Source organism: Marmota monax, unplaced genomic scaffold (genome assembly GCF_021218885.2).
Source record: "Marmota monax isolate L192 unplaced genomic scaffold, Marmota_monax_Labrador192_F-V1.1 WCK01_AAM20220418_F8-fsc00042, whole genome shotgun sequence".
Lineage (NCBI taxonomy): Eukaryota > Metazoa > Chordata > Mammalia > Rodentia > Sciuridae > Marmota > Marmota monax.
The window spans coordinates 10873950-10895105 of NW_026693008.1; the positions used below are offsets into that span (position 1 = coordinate 10873950).

At 45.5% G+C, this 21156-nt stretch overlaps 1 protein-coding gene and 1 non-coding gene across 3 annotated transcripts in view; one reads left to right on the plus strand and one right to left on the minus strand.

The window, feature by feature from the left end:
* Positions 1-21156, plus strand: part of Cacna2d3 (calcium voltage-gated channel auxiliary subunit alpha2delta 3) — an 877637-nt gene that overhangs the window by 661445 nt on the left and 195036 nt on the right. The gene's annotated exons all lie outside the window — the stretch shown is intronic.
* Positions 1880-1986, minus strand: LOC124098252 (U6 spliceosomal RNA). The gene has a single exon (XR_006853523.1). It is a non-coding gene; the product is annotated as a U6 spliceosomal RNA (small nuclear RNA).

The window sequence follows — 21156 nt, forward strand, 5'->3', positions numbered from 1 at the left end:
CTCTGCCACATTCTTCCGCCATGTTGTTCAGCCTCACCTGGAGACCTGAGGAAGAAAGCCAACTGTCTATGGACTGAGACCTCTGAAACTATAAGCCCTTAAATAAACCTTTCCTCCTCTACAATTGTGCTGGTCATGTCCTTTAGTCACAGCAGCGAAAAAACTGACTAAAACACACTATCACTTTGGGTTCTTCTGGAGGATGGTAGTGCCTTCTGGGCTTCCTCTAGCGGATGGTATCTACAAGGGACATAAATCCACTTGGCCAAACTCTGGAGCTCAGCTGCAAACAACCAACTTCAGGCAGCTTCCCTGACTGGTCCAAGCAGGGAGTCTTCATTCAAGTCCCGCTTGCCTCTTCCATAACCCAGCCATATAATTGAGTCCTTACTATCAATGGACGTTCCCCTTGGTTCTGGCCAAGGCTGCCAGATTAGCACGGTGGGTGTGAGCATGGGGTTGCGGCCAGCCTGGGGAGGATGGAGCAAGCTCACTTCAAACAACTCCTGTTCCCTCTCCATCTGCCACTGAAGTTGTTTCTGCCCCTGCAGCCAGAGGAAAGAAGTGGGTTTCTCTGAAGCACAATACCAATATTTTTCTAATTTGTCCAATAAAAATCTTTCCCCAAAACTTAATGTTTGGCTTGATTTCATCCAGTATTTTCTTTCGTCTTGTATGATTTGGGTGTGAATCATGAAGTGTCTCCAAAAACAGCTCAGACATGAGAACCTTACTCAGCAGACCCACTCTGGTTTAAACCGCAAAGTTGCTCAAGGACCACTTTCCTGGGGTAAGCGGCCTCTGCATAGTCCTGCTCCAACTCTTTCCCAATCACTCTGTCCTTGCCACCAGTTTCTGACTTTCTGATAGATCCACCCGTGTCCATTCAATGAGCTATTGTTCTTGATGTGAGCAGTTCTGCGTTAGACTCAGGGCTGAGGCAGCTGAGCCCTTCTCTGGTGGGCTAGGAAGCCCTTCCATGGATGGGGGCTGGTGCTTTTTCTCTGGATGGGGAGTGGAACCTTAGCATAGCAAGTGGGATCAAAGTTACATCTCGAGGAAAGCTTCTTGTTTAGTTGTTTTGGTCAGATTTTTTTTAAAATTTGTTATGTATGACAGCATAATGGATTACAATTCATAGTACACATATAGTGCATAATTTTTCATTTCTCTGGGTGTTCACAAACTAGAGTCATACCATTCATGTCTTCATACATGTACTTAGGGGAATGATGTCCATCTCATTCCACCGTCTTTCCTACCCCCATTTCTCCTCCCTTCCCCTCCTCCCCCTTTCCCCTTTGCCCTATCTAGAGTTCATCTAATCCTCCCATGCCCCCCGCACCACCACATTATGAATCAGCATCCTTAAATCAGAGAGAACATTTGGCATTTGGTTTTTTAGGATTGGCTAACTTCACCTAGCATGATATTCTCGAACTCCATCCATTTACCTGCAAATGCCATGATTTTATTCTCTTTTCATGCCGAATAATATTCCATTGTGTATATATGCCAGAGTTTCCCTATCCATTCATCCACTGAAGGGCATCTAGGTTGGTTCCATAGTTTAGCTATTGTGAATTGTGCTGCTATAAACATTGATGTGGCTGTGTCCCTGTAGTAAGCTGTTTTTAAGTCCTTTGGGTATAGACTGAGAAGTGGGATAGCTGGGTCAAAGGGTGGTTCCATTCCCAGTTTTCCAAGGATTCTCCATACTGCTTTCCATACTGGCTGCACCAATTTGCAGTCCCACCAGCAATATGAGTGTGCCTTTTCCCCCCACATCCTCGCCAACACTTATTATTGTTTGTAGTCTTAATAGCTGCATTCTGACTGGAGTGAGATGAAATCTTAGAGTAGTTTTAATCTGTATTTCAAAAGTATGGAAGGCTTCAGGAATTTGCGTGTCATCCTTGTGAAGGGGCCATGCTAATTTTCTCTGTAGCGTTCAAATTTTAGTGTGTGTGCTGCTGAATCGAGCACTTAGCTTTTTTGCTACTGTGACTAACAGGATCTGACCAGCACAATTACAGAGGAGAAAAGGTTCATTTGAGGGCTCACAATTTCAGGGGTTTTAGACCATAGAAGGCCAGTTCCATTCCTCAGGGCTCTTGAGGGGAGGCTGAACATTATGGCAGGACAGTGTGATGGAGGGTGGCAGCTCACATCATGATCAGGAAGCAGAGAGAGAGACTCCACTTGCTAGATAACAAATACATACCCCAAAGCCATGCCCCAATTCCCACCTCCTCCAGCCACACCCTACTACTTCAGTTACCCCTTAGTTAATTCCTATTAAGGGATTAAATCACTGATTGGGTTAAGACTCTTACCGCCCAATCATTTCTTCTCTGAACCTTCTTGCATTGTCTCACACATGAGCTTTTGGGGGACACCTCACATCCAAACCATTAACAGTAGTTATGACGCACCTGGAAATTTTTTCTTCATCTGTACCATTCTCTAACAGTCAGGCTAAAGATATTTCAGAGTATGGTGACTGTGTATATCTCATTTCTTGGTCTTTGTTTATCCTTCATCTTTTGGAGCATTATGAATTTTTCAAAGGAGCCCTGAATGTGTCTTTTTCTTTTGCCCAACAGGGCATGGGGTAGTGGTGGAGAGGACTGGGAAGGTGCCACCTTTAGCATGACCTACATTTTTGTTTGTTGGATGTTCTATCTGCCCCTCCCTTTTACAACAAAAAGACATCTACATTGAGGTCTTTCCCAACAAGGAGGCCAGAAATGTGGACCTGGTCAAACTCCCCAGGAGAATACAAAGCAGATTCCCTTCCAGCTGTCACAGGGTTCCACTAGGATCCTTGGACAGTCAAAATCTAGGACTCATTTCCACAAAGCCCACATTGAAATCTGCCCAAAGCTGTCTTCTCTGTGCCTGCAAGCCCAGGAGACAGGGAAAGATGCTGGAGGGATTCCATTTGAAATGAAAGTCTGACAGTCACATGGGCATTGTGTGATGAGGTGGGAGGTGGCAATGATGGCCAGGGGATTTACAGTCCTTCCTTTGACATTCATTGAATGTTCACTTTGCTCTGGGCCTGGGCAGGCTGCCCACAGAAGTTATATAGATGTGCCCCCAAAGAAGTCAAAAACGAAAGGAATGCATAAGATAAGAGTTTAAGAGTTTAAGGAGATGCAGTTTTTTTTTTTTTCTCTCTTCACTGTTGTGGATCTTGGTGTGTTTTTCAAACTTTCCTTGACCCCTTTTCATGGGACAGCCACTGAGTATTGTCCATATTTTAATGCTTTGTGTCATTAGCTAATGGAAACCTAGGTTGCAGGTGCCTCAGAAAAGTCCAGAGGCTCAGGGAAGGACAGAAGGAAGGGAGGCATGGGAGGAGCCCCATCTAGGAGGCAGCTCAGATAACTGTGAGTGCCAAGCTAAGGACCTGGGGTGCTCCAAGCAAGGTCAGTATGTTACAGACAGGAAGCCGAAGCACAGAATGAATATGTGACCTCTATAAATCACACAGCTGTAAAATACCAGAACCAGGAGCCCTCACCCAGATCAGTTGAGACGTCTTAAATTCACTTTGCTATGCTGGCTCTTTAGAAAGTGGGAGGGAGAGTGGTGGAAGGGTGGGGGCCACCCAGATGCCTGCTCTGTGCAGCCATATGGCTGAGGACCAGGACAATCCTGGGATGGTTATAGTTAGAATCTGTCTAGACTTAACACTGCCCAGTGAGAACACAGTGGAAGCCACAAACTTGAGCTGCCTGTGTAATTTAAAAATTTCCTAGTAGCCACATCTAAAAGAGTAAAAAAAAAACCAGGTGAAATTGAGTTTAAGAATATATTTTATTTAACCCAACTGTACAAAATATTGGTGCTTCAAAATATAATCAATATACAAATTATTAATATGATATTTTACTCTTTTTTGTGTGAGTACCAAATATTGAACCCAGAGACATTTAACCAGTAAACTACATCTCCAGACCTTTTTCATAGTTTATTTAGAGATGGTGTCTCCCCAAGTTGCTAAGGCTGGCTTTGAACTCACAATCCTCCTGCCTCAGCCTCCCGAGCTACTGGGATTAAGGTGTGCACCATGCCTGACTGATATTTTGAATTCTTTCATACCAGTCTTTGAAGTCTGGTGGAAATACAACACATCAACTCAGACTAGTGTTTTAGGTTCTCAGGTGCCACATGTGGCTGTGCTCTATGTAAGGGACAACACAGGTCTAGAGTGTGACCAGACACTTTGGATCTTTCTAGATAAAATAGATGACAGGACCTCTTGTTCCTTAAAGTGGAGTAGGATAAACTCTACCAACACCACTGCTGCCCCATCACTTATGTTATCCCGGAAGTCTGTACTAATAGTCTGTGGCCAGTCAACCTCCTCCTCTGTGGCTACTGCCCCCTGCCATGCTGTGGCCTCTCCAGCCCCAAGGGATAGAATGAGAGGTTGTCTCCAATTGAAGTGAAACTGGTTTCATGACCAAGGCAGATGGGCTTCCAAGTTTGACTGGGAAGCTCGGGCCACTTCAGTCATGTGGGTTCACTTATAAAGCAGATCCATCTTTTTTTTTTTTTTGTACAGGGGATTGAACCCAGGGATGTTTAACCACTGAGCCATATCCCCAACTCTTTTTTGCATTTTTATGTAGAGACAGGGTCTCCCTGAATCGCTTAGGGCTTTGCTAAGTTGTTAAGGCTGGCTTTGTAATTGTGATCCTCCTGCCTCAGCCTCTGAAGCCTCTGGGATTACAGGCGTGCACCACCACTCCTGTCCAGGTTCAACTCCTAAACAAACTGTACCTCAGAGGCCAACAGGTGGGAAACATTAGCCAGGGGAAGCCTGAGTTCTCAGGTCCCGTAGATCAGGATCCTCAGGCATCAAAGCCATGTCTGACATTTTGGAAAACTCAGGCTAACTCTCTAACAAGGCCAAATTCTGCAGATAATGGTGTCATCTTCCTAACCCATTGGAGCATCTACCTATGCTTCTGGAACTCAGTACTGCTGTTCCAGCCACCACTGACCCTTCTCTACATCACTCCTTGATTGCCCCTATATGTTAATTCTGCTTCTTTGTTCTTTTACATATCTTTGATCTTTGTTTTTCTGTGCCCTGTTTGCTACATTGGTTATAGATGGACCCTCTAGAAGATTATCAAATACATTGATTGACACATGGACAGGCTAATCAATGGAAATACACTCATACCATGCTTTAGTCCTCTCATGTGGTACTAAGTTCACATTCCCATGGGTCTATGCAAATATATGTTGAATCATAATCAGAGAGTGCTTGTCAAACACCAGTAGGAATTTAAAAGGTAGGGGTACTGTCTGAATTCTTGCCTAATCAAGGTGACTTAATTTGAACAGTGGGTCATGTGAACAGATTCTATAGAATTCAAAAAAAAATTTTTTTTTAGACTTGAGGTCTGAATGGGATCTTTATATAATTATGATATCCTCCACGGTGGCCCTTTTGTCCCCTTTCTCAGCTGTCTCCTGCTTCAAATACTTGTGCTGGCTCTCCTCTAGCAGATGCACCGTGACTGCATTTTGCTTGTCTTTTCCCAGCTCAATTGTCACCTCAGAGTAGCGATGCTCTATCCTCATCACTCTCTGGCATGTCCCCTGCTGTAGTTTCCTTGGGTCACTCATCCCTCCTAGGTGCTTAACTTCTCCCTGTTACACGCTGTGGGTCTTCACTATGCAAAGCGGGTAGTCAGTAAATACTAGAATTATTTCAATGGTGTTTCCTGGACCTGACGATTAGAGCCTGGGTGCCAAGTTCCTCCCATACATAAGAGGTGCAGGTGCCACACATTCTTTCATCGAAGATATATGGAGCTCTTGCTATGTCAGGGGCGCCTTTCTTTCTGTCCCCCTCGCCGCCTGCCACCCTCCTGCTTGCCTGCAAACATTCATCAGGTGGTTCTTGCCTCAAGCACGGTACTAGCTAATGGAGACCTACAGGCAGGTAGAGGAAGTCTCTGTTTAAAAGAAGCTCATTGCACAAAGCCAGCCTCCACGCCCTCAGCTCTCAGGTTGCTAATGAACTGAAGGAAACTGCCCAGTAGGTGGCGCACAGGTACCGCCACGCGCGGGTTCCAGGAAGCCAGCCAGCGACTGGCCAGACCTCATGCAGCCTCAGAACTGCCCAGGTGACCCTGCCTAGGCCTGATCTGAATCCATCCCGTTGTTTAAAAGAATTAAGTGATATTTAATAAGTGTATCTGCTCAGGGGAGTGTGTTCTCTGAGGAAAAATAAATAAGATGGTGCGACCCCATTGGAGCGAGCCTGTAACTTTTAAAATACATCATTTAGCAAAGAGCCCTGAATGCAGCCTTCTTGCTGAAATTGTTGACAGCACTGTGTGAACTGCCCAGTTTGGACCCTTGAGTGACAGCATGTCAGCTCTGGGAAGGGAAGTGACACCTCCTGTTCTTGAGGACTAGGGAAGTCAGTAGGTGCTTAGAATTCTGTCAGCAGTATGTATGTTGGGTTCTGCAAACCTCAGAAACCCATGGCCTCTATGTTTTGTGAGGAAATGTGCTTGGACACTCTGGGAATAATAGATGGACTAGGAGAGCCAGTTACATACATTCAGTGTACTTTACTGATATCCTCTGGATGCTGGACATGGTGTACAAGGGATCAGCAATAATGTATTTGCTACCTATGGTGTTAAGGGACTGGCTCTGTGCTGAGCACCCTACCTTGCTATGTTTTGTATGTTTATGTTGTCATAGCATCCTGTACATGAGTGCTTATTTGGTCCATAGACAATATGAGTTTTAATTAAATTAAATAGGTAAATGTATAAAGGAAGGGGGAGAAAAGGTCCCTGATGCTTTAGTCAATGAATGTGTTTGTCATAGATGTGGGCCATTCTTCACAGAAAGAAAGGAAGGAAGGAAGGAAGGCATTGACAAAGTGGTTTTTCATGTAATTTAACTTATTAACTTATGCAGTGGAAAGAAGTTGCCCCAGTTCTGAGTTCTCAGGCTCCCCAAGGACGTGCCTCTGAGTGGGGGCCTCCCTCAGCCTCTGCAAACCTCTCCCCTTGCTCCTGGATCCTGATCTGCATGCAACATGGGGTGCAGTTCCTCAATCTGACTGTGGGCGGGGTTTGTGGGGACACACACAAGAAGTGGAGAGAGGATGAGGGTTAGGACATGTGTTCATCCTCGTGTCCTCGGGGACAGGCTGCTCCCAACCTAAAGTCACATAAGCCTGCCTGTGTCTGTGGCCTTCTTGCTCTGGTTCACGCATCTGCTCCTCCTCTGTCTCTTCCTGCAGAGTGGGAGAAAAGGTCCCCACTGTGTCCAGCTTCGGGGAACTGCACCATTTTTGTAGTTTTCTACATCCTACCCATAACTTCACGTTGGCTTCTTTATTAAATCCTCCTCAATTAACCAGCTTGACAGTGAGTGCCATGAACTTCCTGCTGGGGTCCTGACTAAAACCAAGGTAGGAGGAGATGGGAGGTTTATTTCTCTTAAGTCATTACTCTGCCAGGAAAGGAAGAGAGCACGAAGAAAGAAAGAAGGACGGATGGAAGGAAAAGGGAAGTGGAAAGAGGGAATTCCTTTGCTTATTTATTTAATAATTCATTTATTTGCAGCCATTGTATGAACAGTGGAGAATTTCCATATACCCTTCCAATACATTCCTCTTTTGTTCAGTGATTAAGAGTTGGTATCTATGGCTTACAACCAAAACAACCTGACAGATTCAGCAACAGAATCCCACAGTCTGGGAACCACTGCTGGGCATGACTGTGGTCCCTCCACTCAGGAAGCTCACAGCCTCACATCCCCAACCCACTCCTTTTCTGCAAAAATCTCTTCCCCTTAATCCCCTGCCTGGCCCTACATCAGCCCCAGAGAAATATGCTCCTGTCCCACTAGGCTTCTCACTCCAGCCTTTGAATTTGGGCTCCCTAGTACATTGCAGAACTATCGTGACACATCTGGTCTTTCCCCGTGCTGCAAGGAACCTGTAGATGCAGGTCAGATTGCATTTTGCTCACCCTTGCATATCCAGGGCCTGGTTCAAAGGAGATACAATGACAGATGAATGGGGAGAGAAGACCCACTTATAAGAAATTGAGTGCACCATGAAATACCATGTTATCAGGCTCCATGGGTGGAAGTACTGGCAAGAAGTAGAATTTATAAAAGCACTTGGTGTCTAACTGTGTACCACGTGGCTTGGGAACCCTGCTGCATGCTGGTTTACCTCCTATAAGCCTGAGGTCATGACTTCTGACACAGTCTAGCATACTTGGGAATACAGACGGGGACCTGGATGAGTAAATTGCTCATTTCCTTTTTTTTTTAGTGTCAGGGATTGAACTCAGGGACACTTTAGCACTGAGCCACATCCCCAGCCCTTTTTTGTATTTTATTTTGAGACAGGGTCTCACTGAGTTGCTTAGTGCCTCACTGTTGCTGAGGCTGCCTTTGAACTCATGATCCTCCTGCCCCAGCCATCTGAGCCACTGGGATTACAGGTGTGCGCCACTGCACCTGTTATGTTATTTTTTTTTAAGTTCATAAATAAATGGATAAATAAAAAGCATGACATACTGTGGATACGCTCTCCAAAAGGATATGAGAAAACAAAAATTAAGAAGTGACACTTCCTGTAGTTGAATGTTCAGGGAGAGCCCTTTCGAGGAGTGGTGGTTTAAACTGAGCCCTGAAGGATGAGAAGAAAAAAAAAATCTCTGTGCAGATTATGGAGACTGGTCCAGGCTGGGGGAACAGTTTGTGCAAAGACCCTGAGGCATGAAGATGTTCACTATGCCAAGCACGGGAATCTTCCCGTAGATTTAAGACAAGACCTTCAAAGAAGGATTTTTATTGACAAGCCTCTGCTCATACTGCACTTAGCAAAGCAGTCACTGCTGATGCTCGCTCTCCTCTCCTCTCAGCCCCCACCATCCCTGCAAGTGCAGCCTGGTTCAAAGCTGCCAGCCCCTGGCGCAGGCTCTGGAGTCCCTCTTCCCAGGCATGCAGCGACCAGATGCGCCAAGGAATTAGCATCCCTCCACCAAGGACTGAAGAGTGCTGCCACCTCTCAGGTGGGCTATTTCCCAGGCATGTGACCTTCTCTGGGAGCTTTCCCGGTGGGTTGAAGCTCCAGTTGCCTGCAGTGGCAGTATGCATGATGATGCGTCCTCTCTTCTCTGCCTTCCCATCCCTGGGATGCCATGTGTCTGCAAGTGTGTCCTGGGAACCCCTCTCTGATAAAAACCTTGCACAGGCATCCGGGTCATGGGACCTGCTTCTGAGAGAACTGGACTACTATTTCTCTGCAAAATGATTTGCTCTAGACTAGGCTTTCAAACAATCTTGAGTGCACCCACATAGACATTGACTTTAACATGATGGCATCAGGTTCACTTTCCCTTCAGTTTCCGGCCCCTGCGTGTGCATCTCTGTCACACTGGGCTGCTCGGAGAATCCACATCTGTATTGAGGACCACCGGGAAGCATGGCTTTCTGCAGTTCTTGATCCAGAGTAGGCGTTGCAAGGATGTTTGGTTTAGAGATAGGAATACTCTGTCGCTTTATTGTTTGGCGAAAGGATTGGATGAGAACAGCTTTCCTTTTCTCTGGACCCACTCTGACCCCTTGTTTTACTAGATTAATTTCATATCTAGAATGCCCCATCTTGGATGATGAATTAGCAATAAAAAGCTCATCAAAATGTAATTACAGGCAATGTGTTGAATAATGATCTCTTAAAAATTCCTATAGATTTGTCGGCACCTCCCCTCCCTCCCCGCTTCGGGGAAATGAGCCTCAGCTGCTAGCTACTAGCCTGGGCTCAAGAATGCAAACCCTAACCATACTGCGAGGCTGAGCCATGAGTGCTGGCTTCTGTCATTGCCCAGTGTCATCTCATTGATCAATTGTTTTTCTCCATGCGATGCACATCTTTATATAATTTAAAGGGCCATCTCGACGGGAGTGGGAATACACAGGAAGTGGAAGCTCAAGGCAGAATGAGACTCTTCACCTCCTCCATCTGCAGCAGGCTTTTGGGGGAGAGTTATTAATTAGAATGTTAACTACCCAGACGATAACAAGCAGACCAACAAGAGAAAATCCGAGAAGCAAGCACTGAGGTGTCTGTAACTGCAAATTCCAAGAAACTTTGCTCCTCCTTAAAATAGGAGCCAGGTGGGGTGGTGCACTCCTGTCATCCCAGCAGCTTGGGAGGCTGAGAGGGGAGGATCTCGAGTTCAAAGCCAACCTCAGCAAAAGTGAGGCGCTAAGCAACTCAGTGAGACCCTATCTATAAATAAAATACAAAGTAGGGCTGGGGATGTGGCTCAGTGGTTGAGTGCCCCTGAGTTCAATCCCTGGTACCAAAAAAAAAAAAGAAAAAGAAAGAAAGAAAGAAAAAATATAGGAAATGGAGCCATAGGTCTCTAAGAGGATCTTGCTTCTGTCTAGGGAGGTGAACTTGTACTAGGAGATAACCAAGGGGTCCTGTGAAATCCTACAGCTGGGACTCACAGCACAATATTCAAATATCCCAACTGTGTGAATGCCCACACTCATTTAAATAACTGAAGAATTCAATCATTTGAATGCCAATGATTAGTCTTCTGAGTTTACATTTTTGAAAGACCTTGCATCTGAATCCCCATGAGAGCATTAAATTGCTATCTAATTAGCAGTACCAAATTATATATATTTAAAAGATAATGAAGGGTTTGAAGGCTGTTGGAATAACTGGTTATACATTTAAATGAATCACTAGAAATTTGTTAGTAATGTGTGGAGTTTCTTTTATTTCTTGCTTCCCTCTTTGAAGTTCAGGAGACCCAACCCTCGCAGGGTTAAGTCTGGTAGCGGTAAGATAAAGGCAGATGTTTTTAATTATTGCAGCTCAAACCCCCAAATAATTATAAGCAGCTGTCATTTTTACATAATCCTGAATGATAAGACCTGAAGAATGCAAATAAAAATGTCAAGACCATGGGCTTTTGGGGCAGAATAATTTGATTCCCATCATACTACAGGACTGACCACCACACCTCTTTGAGTTCTTGCTATTATGCTTTATTCTCAGCTTCTATTAATTCGTGATAAGCAAATATATTTCCAAACACACGTCTCAGGTGCCATTTCCACATTATGTATGGATGTTTGCCAAATCATTTAGATTATTGAGGTAAGAGAGCAGTTTGGCCACACCAGGCAGAGGGTTTGCTGAAAGTTGTTCTTGGAATGGAGTCTGCCCCTATCCTTGTCCCAGTGACCCCCTTCCTCCATTAGGTGGCATGATAGGATTATACCTGGTGGCATTTCTTTGGCCTGTAGCTATAGATTTCATTGGATTGCTTACATCTGTGCACCATCTGTCCAATGACAAAAATCTCAAATGAACTGGACTGCCAGCTCCAACCCTGGAGGCTCTGGGTTTGGGTCCCAAATCCAGTGCTTTCTGTGCCTGTTTCTCCCTGGAAGGGTGAGGGGAGGCTGAGGAGCAAGCCAAGGGGACAGTTAGCATAGTCACACAGCTTTTTCCACTTGGACCTCATGATGACCAAACTAAAGTTCATCTCAAGGGACACAATTCAGAGCAGGATGAGCTGAATCCCACTCAGCAAGTACTAAATGTAGAATATCAGCTGGAAGGAAGGCTCTCTCTCTCTCTCTCTCTCTCTCTCTCTCTCTCTCTCTCTCTCTCTCACACACACACACACACACACACACACAATTCCAAATTACATCAAAAGCCCAGGAACCCCTCTGCTAAAGAATGTTCAAGGCAGATTTAAATTGAGGCAGGACCTGCCTTGGCAGAACTGTGCCCGAACAGAGAGGATTGCCCAATGAACTCAGCTTAATTCTTCAGGGATGAGAAGTATAAATAGATAAAAAGAAGAGAGAGATCAGACCAGAGTATTTATTTAAAACACAAAACCGTCAGCAAATATCACTATCTCTCCCCATCAGAAAAATGTAGGGATTTCAGAAATGTCTTCTGAATATATCAGAATCAGTTAAGCTATTGGAATTCTCCCTGGAGGGCTCTCCTGGAGCCTCAGACTTGTTAGTGACACCCCAGAAAGAGGATTTGGAGGTGATAGGGAGATGTGACAGCATTGTCTGACACCCAGAGCTGCAGCAGGTTTGATACTCATGAGGCCTGGAGACTCCTTACATGGAGTCCATGCTCACCGACACTCAAATATAAATGTATTATGTTCTTATATATTTAAGGGAAAGGTTCCTTTGAGAGTTGATCATTTGAAACTCAACCCTGCTCAATTCTAGGGCTATGACAGATGGCCATATGGCACACTGCCATTATGTCCTTCCTATGGCCTCAGGACACACCACAGGCAGGCACCTGGCAGTTCCAGAACAGTTTAACTACCTGAGATGTGTTTCACTCTCAGAGCTGACTCTGAGGCCTCAGAGATGTCTGGGGTCAAACCTCAGCTCAGCCACTATAAACTGTGTGATCTCAGACAAATTACTGAATCTCCCTGGCCTTGCTTTCCCTCCACCGAACAAAGGACAAAAAATGGTGGGGCCTTACTGCAGGGGACTTTGATAAGGACTAAATGAGTAAATGCTCACAGGATGCCAAACCAAGTCAGGCACATAGTTCCTATTTTTGGTGCATTTCGATGAAATGAATGTGTATGCTAATTGGTTCATTACTTATTCATGAGGAACAGACTCTTTGGCCAGGCACTATCCTGGGCTCGGCAGGTCTGATGAGAAACAAGAAATAGCTTCTTTCTCCAAGATGCTCAGGAGCTAGTGTAAAAAGCAGTCAAGAAAGCCACGAATATGCACTGCTGTGGGGAGATGAAGCCACCAGGAGAGACTGAGGAGAAGGGGCCCTGGGCTGGCCCGACCTGGAAAGGCCAGAGCAGCCGATGTCTCAGCTGAGTGTAGAGGGATTAGAGGGATTGGCCTCTTGACCTTGAGATGAGGAGAAGGATGTTTAGAGCAGTTGAGGTGGCCTGTGCAGAGAGTCCCAACAACAAGAATGAAGATGACATTTTTAGCAGCCAGCTCAGTTTATCTGGAGAGAGCAGTAATAGACAGGAAGTGGTGAGAGAGAGGTCAGAACAGCAAGCAGAGGCCGAGAGATGGGACTTGTGGAATTCTGGCCATCTTCCTAGAGTGCATGAAGAACCACGAGGACTTCAGGCCAAGGGGTGATTGTGGTCTGATCTGGGTTGTAGAAGAATCTCTCTGGCCGGATCTAGGACAGTGGGCTGGAGGTTGTAGAGTCCAGGTGGGAAGCTGGGGAGACTGCTTACCAGGGCACAGGTATCATGGGGAGTGACACCAAGCTAGTGGCAAGACTGATGCGACTCAATTTCGAGACAGTTAGAAATAGAAGCAATCAATAGATGGGGCAGTTTGCTGGGCCCCGGTTGCTCTGCTGGCTCACTGGCCCTTTCTCTGGTCATATTCACCCATTACAGCCCTTGCCCACATTTCCATGGCCACAGAAACAATCAGACTAAGAGAACTCAGTCAACCTTACAGGGGTCCTTGGGTTTTCCCGTGAGTCATGGATCACCTCAAAAGTCTCTTGGGGTTATATTCAGACCACCGTGCATGTAGAAACATTTTTTTAAAAGATACATCGCTCTAATTGGAAATCACACACACACACACACACACACACCAAAAAACAAAAAAACACACCATACTAAATATTTCACTGGGTCACCAATCCAGTGGACTGCATGGACCAGGGATGGATAAATAAAATCATACAGGCAGCTGGGCACTGTGGCACATGCCTGAAATCCCAGCAGCTAGGGAGGCTGAGGCAGGAGGATTGTGAATTCAAAGCCAGCTTCAGTAAAATCAAGGTGCCAAGTAACTCAGCAATACCCTGTCTCTAAAACAAATACAAAAAAGGGCTGGGGATGTGGCTCAGTGGTTAAATGCCACTAGGTTCAATCCCCAGTGTCAACAACAACAACAAAAATCACACAAGCACACATATGTCTACATATGTATACATTTGACAGAGGCTCAGCATGCTGATGTAGGCTGTAGGTATCAGGTGAGGTGGCTGGTCTGAAAGGAGGGATTCCTTTCTGTCTTTTCAGCAGCCCTCTGTTTCTTCTCTGGAAGGTTTATTGCCTTCCCTGCCATGCTGAGATGCTAAGACTAGAATCCTCTTCCCAGTGAAGGAGCTGGGAAAAAGGCTTTGGGAATGGGGGTGACAGGGTATGATCACAGGAGGGAAACCAACAGCACAGAGATCTGACTTTCCGCAGACAGAGGGCTCATAGCAACCTCTTTTGACAGCTAGCACATTTTGCTGTAGTGTGGATTGATACTGTTTTCAGATTCACTTGAATGAATAAGGAAACCCATTGTCTGTGCAGCTTCAAAACCAGAATCAATTTGTCATGCCTGATTGTACCCCCTATTTAAAAGGGTCTGTCGGTGGCATGTATCCTCGGGTCGCCTGGTCCAGTTAATTGAGCAATGCAATAATGCCAAATAAAGTTCTGTAAATTTAAAGGAAAAAAAAAAAACAGGTTGCTTGGCAGATATCTCTGATAAACTTTTAAATTACAGAGGCTTTCTTTTATCTGAGATATTATCTCCTCATGACACGGTGGTATCTAGACCTTGTATGAAATTGGCTTTGGGAGATGAAGCAGGTATCCATGCCCAGGAACTTAGGGCAACTCTATTTGAAGTTTTTTGAAATTCATTCTGAAGACTGCATTGTATCTAACTTTTGTCCAGGGGACTTTGGACTGGGTTTTGTCTCCAGGCTTCTAACTTATGGGAATGGGGTCCAAGTGCATCTCTCTTTGGGATGCTACCCTTGTGCGGTCCTGTTTTCCCCCCACTGAACACCAATCTTTTCTCAGCTCTGTCCTCTACCTGGTCAGCAGACCTGGCATTGCTGCTGTCCCTGCTGCCTACGTCCCCAGTCCCTTTGCTAGAATAAAAGGCTCCTCCTGTCCCCAGCCATTCGGCATGATTTTAACTTCTATGACTAACTGGCTATTACAAAACAGACCGGCATCTTGACAATCAGAGTTTAAAGCCAGCTCTGGTGTCCCAGGCCACAATTGACCTACTAAAACGATGATAGGGCCAGGCCACCTCCCCCCCACACACACACACAGTTTGTGACTCACAGCTCCTCAGAGGACACTAATGAAGATAAAGGTCATTTGGGTTCTCAAAGTGGCCTGTTAATTGTTGTTTTTTTGTGTATGTGTGTGTTTTTTAAGATCCAAGCTGTTTGACTTTGACAGCGATCAAAAGGATTTTGTAATCATACCAGGAAAGCCCATAGAACTTTTCATCTCTGAGACACTTTAAAAACATTAATTAATAAGAGCAGGATACCTTTTAGAAAAAAGGAAAAAGCAGGTTGTCTCGACATGCCCCGCTGTTCCTCTCCCATCTTCTTGCTGGTTTGGGGCACACCCCCGTGGCCCTGTTTTCCTGCGGTGTATCTGAGCTTCTCATCTTCTCATGACATGTGGGATTTCTTCTCGAACACAGACTCATCGGAATTTTTCTCTGGGCGTTTTGTCAGTGTCACCCAGGCATGAGTCTTTTCTAGAAGAGTCTGGGTGGCTGTGGAATCACAGCCAAGAAGAGCCAAGCACAATTTTGGTGGAAATAGGCTGTCGCACACTGGTCCTGGGGCATCATCCTTAGCCTTCCGCCATGCCCCCATGGTCTGCGGTCTGAATAGTGGATCCTAACCTCAAACTGATTCTCCCATCCTTAGCTGTCAGGGTCAGTTTCAGGACAGCCCCAAAGAGTTTTGTTAGCAAAACATGACTGGTTTCTGGATGTGACTACCAGCATGGTTCTGCAACCACCATGAATAGGCCCGCTATGTACAGCCCCACTGTGTCCAAGTCCAGTTCGTTTCTTGTCATCTGAACGGAGGGCCCTAGTTAGAGAAGAGACCACTTCAAGGCAGCTCAGAAAGCAGGCAGAGTGGGCCTGGATCTCGGTTCCATTGCTCATTAGCCATGTCACCCCAGGACCTACATCTCTGGGCTTTGCATGTGCCCATCCTTGAAAACTTCTCCCTCACTTGGAGCTGTGAGAATCCAACAAGGTGCATCCAGTGCTTAGCAAGGAACACTGAAGCATGGAAAGAGGTAAGTGGGAAGCTGGCCAGCAAGGGGGAAAAAAATGTGCTTTATTTCATTTATATTCTCCCTAAAGGCAGTCATTTGGAAAACAGAGCAGATCAGTTGCTATGTTTTATAAATTCCTTGGTGGAGGAGGAAGGAACTTTGAAAACTGGAAGCGGTAATTGCTTCAAAGTACTTTTACTTTGAGAAAGACAGCCGAGTGTCAGGCGGTGATCGCTGTATGGTGGTAGTGACAGCAATATCCTTTTCATTTTTTGTGCTTTTTATCACTTTCCAGATTTTCTACATGAATAATCGGGGGGGCGGGGATTCAGAAAAAAATGACCAAAGTCGTTTTGATTGTGATACTTATAGCCCCTGCTGCTGATCAGCAGGAGAGCAGGGGCTGATTGGAGTCTAAGGGACACCCTTCCCCCCAAGGGCCACCTCCTCTGGATCTGTCACAGAGACCTTTAATTACCACTGGCAAAATGGAATCCAACTTTCAGATTTTAGTGTCAGGAGCACCATCCTTCTATGAGTTTGGCTGCTTTAAAGGAAGAAGACTATTCATAAAGGGCAATGCTATTCAGAATCATTTTATCCTGTGAACATAATTTATCCCTGATGATGAGTTCTGAGAGGCAGGTGTGGCCACATTTCATATCTTGGGGACTGTATCAGCAGTCATTAGAACTGGCCGAGTGGGCAGATTCTCTGGCCGTGTTTTTTAGGACTTACGAGTTGCTGGACTCTAAACTCAACCATGTTTATTCCTATTTACTTCTCCTCTGAGCTGAGCACTGTTACCTCCAACTGAAGAGGAAAATAAAAATCAAAGAAATACAAAGCAAGCCCTGAAGCACCCAGCACATAAACCTGATTAGAATCTGGGCCCTACATTTGAATCATCCTCTTATTTGGCCTCCCCTGAGCCAGCCTTGAATCACTGATAGTAAATCGCCATCAGGGCCTTGAGGACTGGGAGATAATCTTTCCGGAGTGGATTCTCCATGCCTTTGCCAAAGCTTGCCTGGGCCTGGTGCAGGGTCTGAAAAGTATTTAGTGTCCAGTAAGATTTGGGGATGCACAAATGAGCAGGGAATGAGTAGATGAGTGACTGAAGGAATGAAGGGCTAGTAGCTCTCAGGTCCTATCTCCTGAGTCTACAGGAGAGAAGACCTCGTATGTCCCATCTGAAATGGTCCCTCAAGCTCAGAGAGAAGAGGAGACCAGGGCCTTGGAGGAGGCCCATGGCTACCTGGGAAGAAAAGCATCTTCCCAGACCATCCTGGGCCTGGGCTTCAGCCTCCCCTCCTCCAGATGGCGCTACCATGAGTGAGGTTTCTTCCTCTCTAGCCATGCCCTCCATCCCCACCATCTCCTTCCTTCCTGTTGGTGGCATGTGTGCAGATGACACCACCACCCTGGCCTTTCTGACAGAACACAGGGGAAGCAAGGGCTTTGTTGTTTTCTTAAAGTCAATGTGACCATCACCTTGGTTCATCTCCATTGTCCTCCTAAAGTCCATCTGCAGGTGACACCGAAGTGTACATGTATTCAGACCATTAAATACTGCTAAGAATGTTCTGGCATATCGGGCAAGCCCTTGGGGGGTTCCAGCTTGGGTGCCTTCTCTTCTCCATCCTGCTAGGCCACAGGCTTGTTTGTGTGTTCGCCACATCTGGCCTTTATTTGAAACTCCACCTCCCAGTATTTCATAGCACAGAATATCTTTCCTTATTAAATTCTCCTCTACATATTTTTTTCATAAAAACAGGCCCCCAAAACTACAAACCCTACCTGTGGCTCTCAAAGTCTGTTTATAAACCTTTGGAAACCGTTTGCAATTCGTTAATCACATTTTCAAAGGAAGTTACAGATTATAGATACACTAACAATTGCCATACACAATGCCTCAACCCCATAACGAGCTCCTTACGCAGAAGACGTGGGAGTCGTGGAGTTAGGGGACCTGGGATTTGTCCCAGGCCAAAGCTGCCTGGGAGAGAGGAGAGTTGAGAGTTGAGTTAGTTCTTTTTCTTGGCACTTGGGGGTGGGAAGGACGTAGAGGAGATCAGCTCAGCTCAGACACAGTAGTGTATCCTGGGGAGCCGAGGGTGTTTTATAAATCACATGTTCCCAAATAATCATTAAAATACCCAAGTTTGTGAATACTGCACATAAAATGGACTTTAAGAGCAGTTTATTTAAAAAGAAAATCAATAGAGGAATTAAATATATACAAGTTGGAACTCTGTTGAGTTCTTAATGCTTAAAACACAAGCCAGCTTGTGTGTATGTGTGTGGTGCTGGGTATTGAACCTAGGCCTCATCCATGCTAGGCAAGCACTCTACCACTGAGCCATATTCCCAGCCCCACCTCCCTTTAAAAAATATATTTTAAAAAGAGAAGAGGATAACATGGGGAGGATGTATTGATACATGTAATATCCATGGGTATAAAGATTTCAGGTCAGGCATAGCTTGAGCCAGGTGTGCACACCTTATTTTCAGGATTCTTTTCATATCTTTGCTTTGCTTTCTCTATGCTGGCTTCATTTTTGGAAACACTATATCCAAGTTGTGATAGCAATGGCCATAAAGTGTTCCAAGCTCACATACAACTACCTTAGCTGGGCCTATGGATGGAGAACCCCTTTACCCCAGATCAGTCCAGCAAAGCATCCCAGGTTGTATCTTGAGTCTCATTGGAATTGGCTTGGGTTAGGTCTCCTCCTCCTCCTCCTCCTCCTCTATGCAGAAAAGATCTAAGCAGATCCAGGCTCAGTATGCTATGTTACAGGGGAAATGATTTAGGCAGATCCAGGCTCAGTATGCTATGCTATAGGGAAAATGATCTAGGCAGATCTAGACTCAGAATGCTACAGTCTGCTCACAGGCCTTGGTCTGTTTTATCTATACAATAGTCCACTGAATTTTCTTCTCTCCCCAAATTAATCACTCTGCTTCATTAATGTGTATAGTCTAAAGGAGCACAGCTGTTAATTAAGACCCAGATGGAAAGTGTTTCAGACCCATTGTGCATACTGGTTAAACAGACAGTGTGGAAGGTCAGTGAAATGAAATTACAGAAACTTGCAGGAGTGTGGTGGCTTCTGGACAAGAGAGCTGGGAAATGTTTTATTCCATCCCTCTCTAATCACCTCAAGTTTCTAGACTAACTTTTTGGTGTAATGTATTGCATTTCTTAAATGGTTATAAAAAATAAATAAATACAGACATTTAGGAATGGTCAGAAGTCAAGATTCTGCAACCGGCTTTTGCCAAATGCCATCTAAAAGGTGCTGGGTGCTTTAGCACAGTCCGGATTTCTGCCAGGAGAGTCTTAAGTCTCAACCTGTAATATATACACCAGGAGGACACAGATGATTGTGATTGCCCAACACATCCTCTCCTACAAACATCTCTTGCCTGCCTGTTTTGCAGAAGAGTGGCCTGCAGAATTAGCAAATGGCCTCCCCCTTCCACGGAAATGTAATCTTAGCCATGACTCTGCAAGGAGCCTGTGTCTTCCCAAGAAGTGCCTGGTTCTCACCAATCATGCTAGCCACATGTTAAGAGTTTATTTTGTCCCTGGGAACGCGTTGCCATTTTACACACAATATCTCATTTCACCCTCACGTTCCTATTTTTGCTGTGGAGGTCCTGTTATTTTTCCCCACTTTGCAACTGAGGAAGGGAGCTTAGATGAGCTTGGCACCTTGCTTAGGGTCCCACACCCAGTGTGACATGGGCGATGTGAAGTGGTAGGGCCCCCGTGCTCTTTTCTTCTCACAAAAACTTGTCTGTGCTTTCTCTGAGGACAAAGGCACACTTGGTGTTCTGGATCTTGGAGTGTTTTTAAATTTCTGAAACCATGGTTAGAATAACCTGAGGCTTGGACATGAAAATTTAGCCAGGGGCTGGCGATGGGCGAGGTGTCTTCCTCCATACTGGCTATAGGATCTTATTTAACTTGCTAGATCCCTTTTTCCCATATGAATAATGGGCAAGAACAGAGGCAAAATTAAGGATGATAAACTGCAAATAAGCCCTTGGGAAAGAGCGGAGCACTTGTTAATTGACTTTATAGGCTTAGTGCCTAGCACTTTGAGCTTTCCAATAAATGTGTATTGAACAAAGGAGCACTTTGAAATGGTCAAAGGGAGAACTCTCCACCAAAATGAATGAATAAATGAACATTGGAGATCCAGCAATTGGCTACCCAAGGAATCGTGAAAGTTCTGCCTTCAAAGTTCAAGATATGGGCTGCAGGCGCTTCTGAGGTGCCCAATAGCTGTCAGGAATGCTTCTGACTACATGGGAAATTGGGAGGCATCGGCACAGGTGACAGAAGAGGTCCAGAATGACTGACTGACTCTAGCTGCTCTCCGTCATCATTCCCACCCAGGCCAGCTCCTCTCAGTGATCTCCCATTCCTCCTCAGAGAGGGAAAGCAAGCCTAGCTCTGTGATGGCCAGGGCTTCCATTCACACCAGAACTTTCCATAACAGGATCTACTGCTGTTATCATTTACAGTGAAGCCATTTCCCTTCCTCTTCATCTGGAGTGGATCTGATGTCATTATGGTGACCATAAACATGTGTTCATTGGACACCTTAAAGAGGGGACTGGAAGTGTAGTTGCTGGGGTGGTGAGAGCCCTACCAGGCAGGTAGGACAACCCCTTTCTGACCCTCCAAAGATGGCTCAGAGTTCCTGAAATGCAGTGACAGGGAAGAAGAATGTGTGAAAACATTTGGCCCTGTTAGTGCTACAGTGTCTCGAGAGCCCCCTCTCTGGCCACTGTCCCTTACATTCCACTCTGGGCCGGGTTAGACTTGTTCAGTTCTATATATTGGCGATGCTTTCCCCTTCCTGCTTGGGTGCCTTCAGCAACTGTATCCACAGTAGCCAATCAGTGTCCAAAATCAGGCAGCCTGTGGCTTTGGGGTCCTAAAATACTTAGACTAACCCTGCACCTCAGAGTGTTGCCATTCAATCAAAAGATGACCAATCTGGAGACAGAA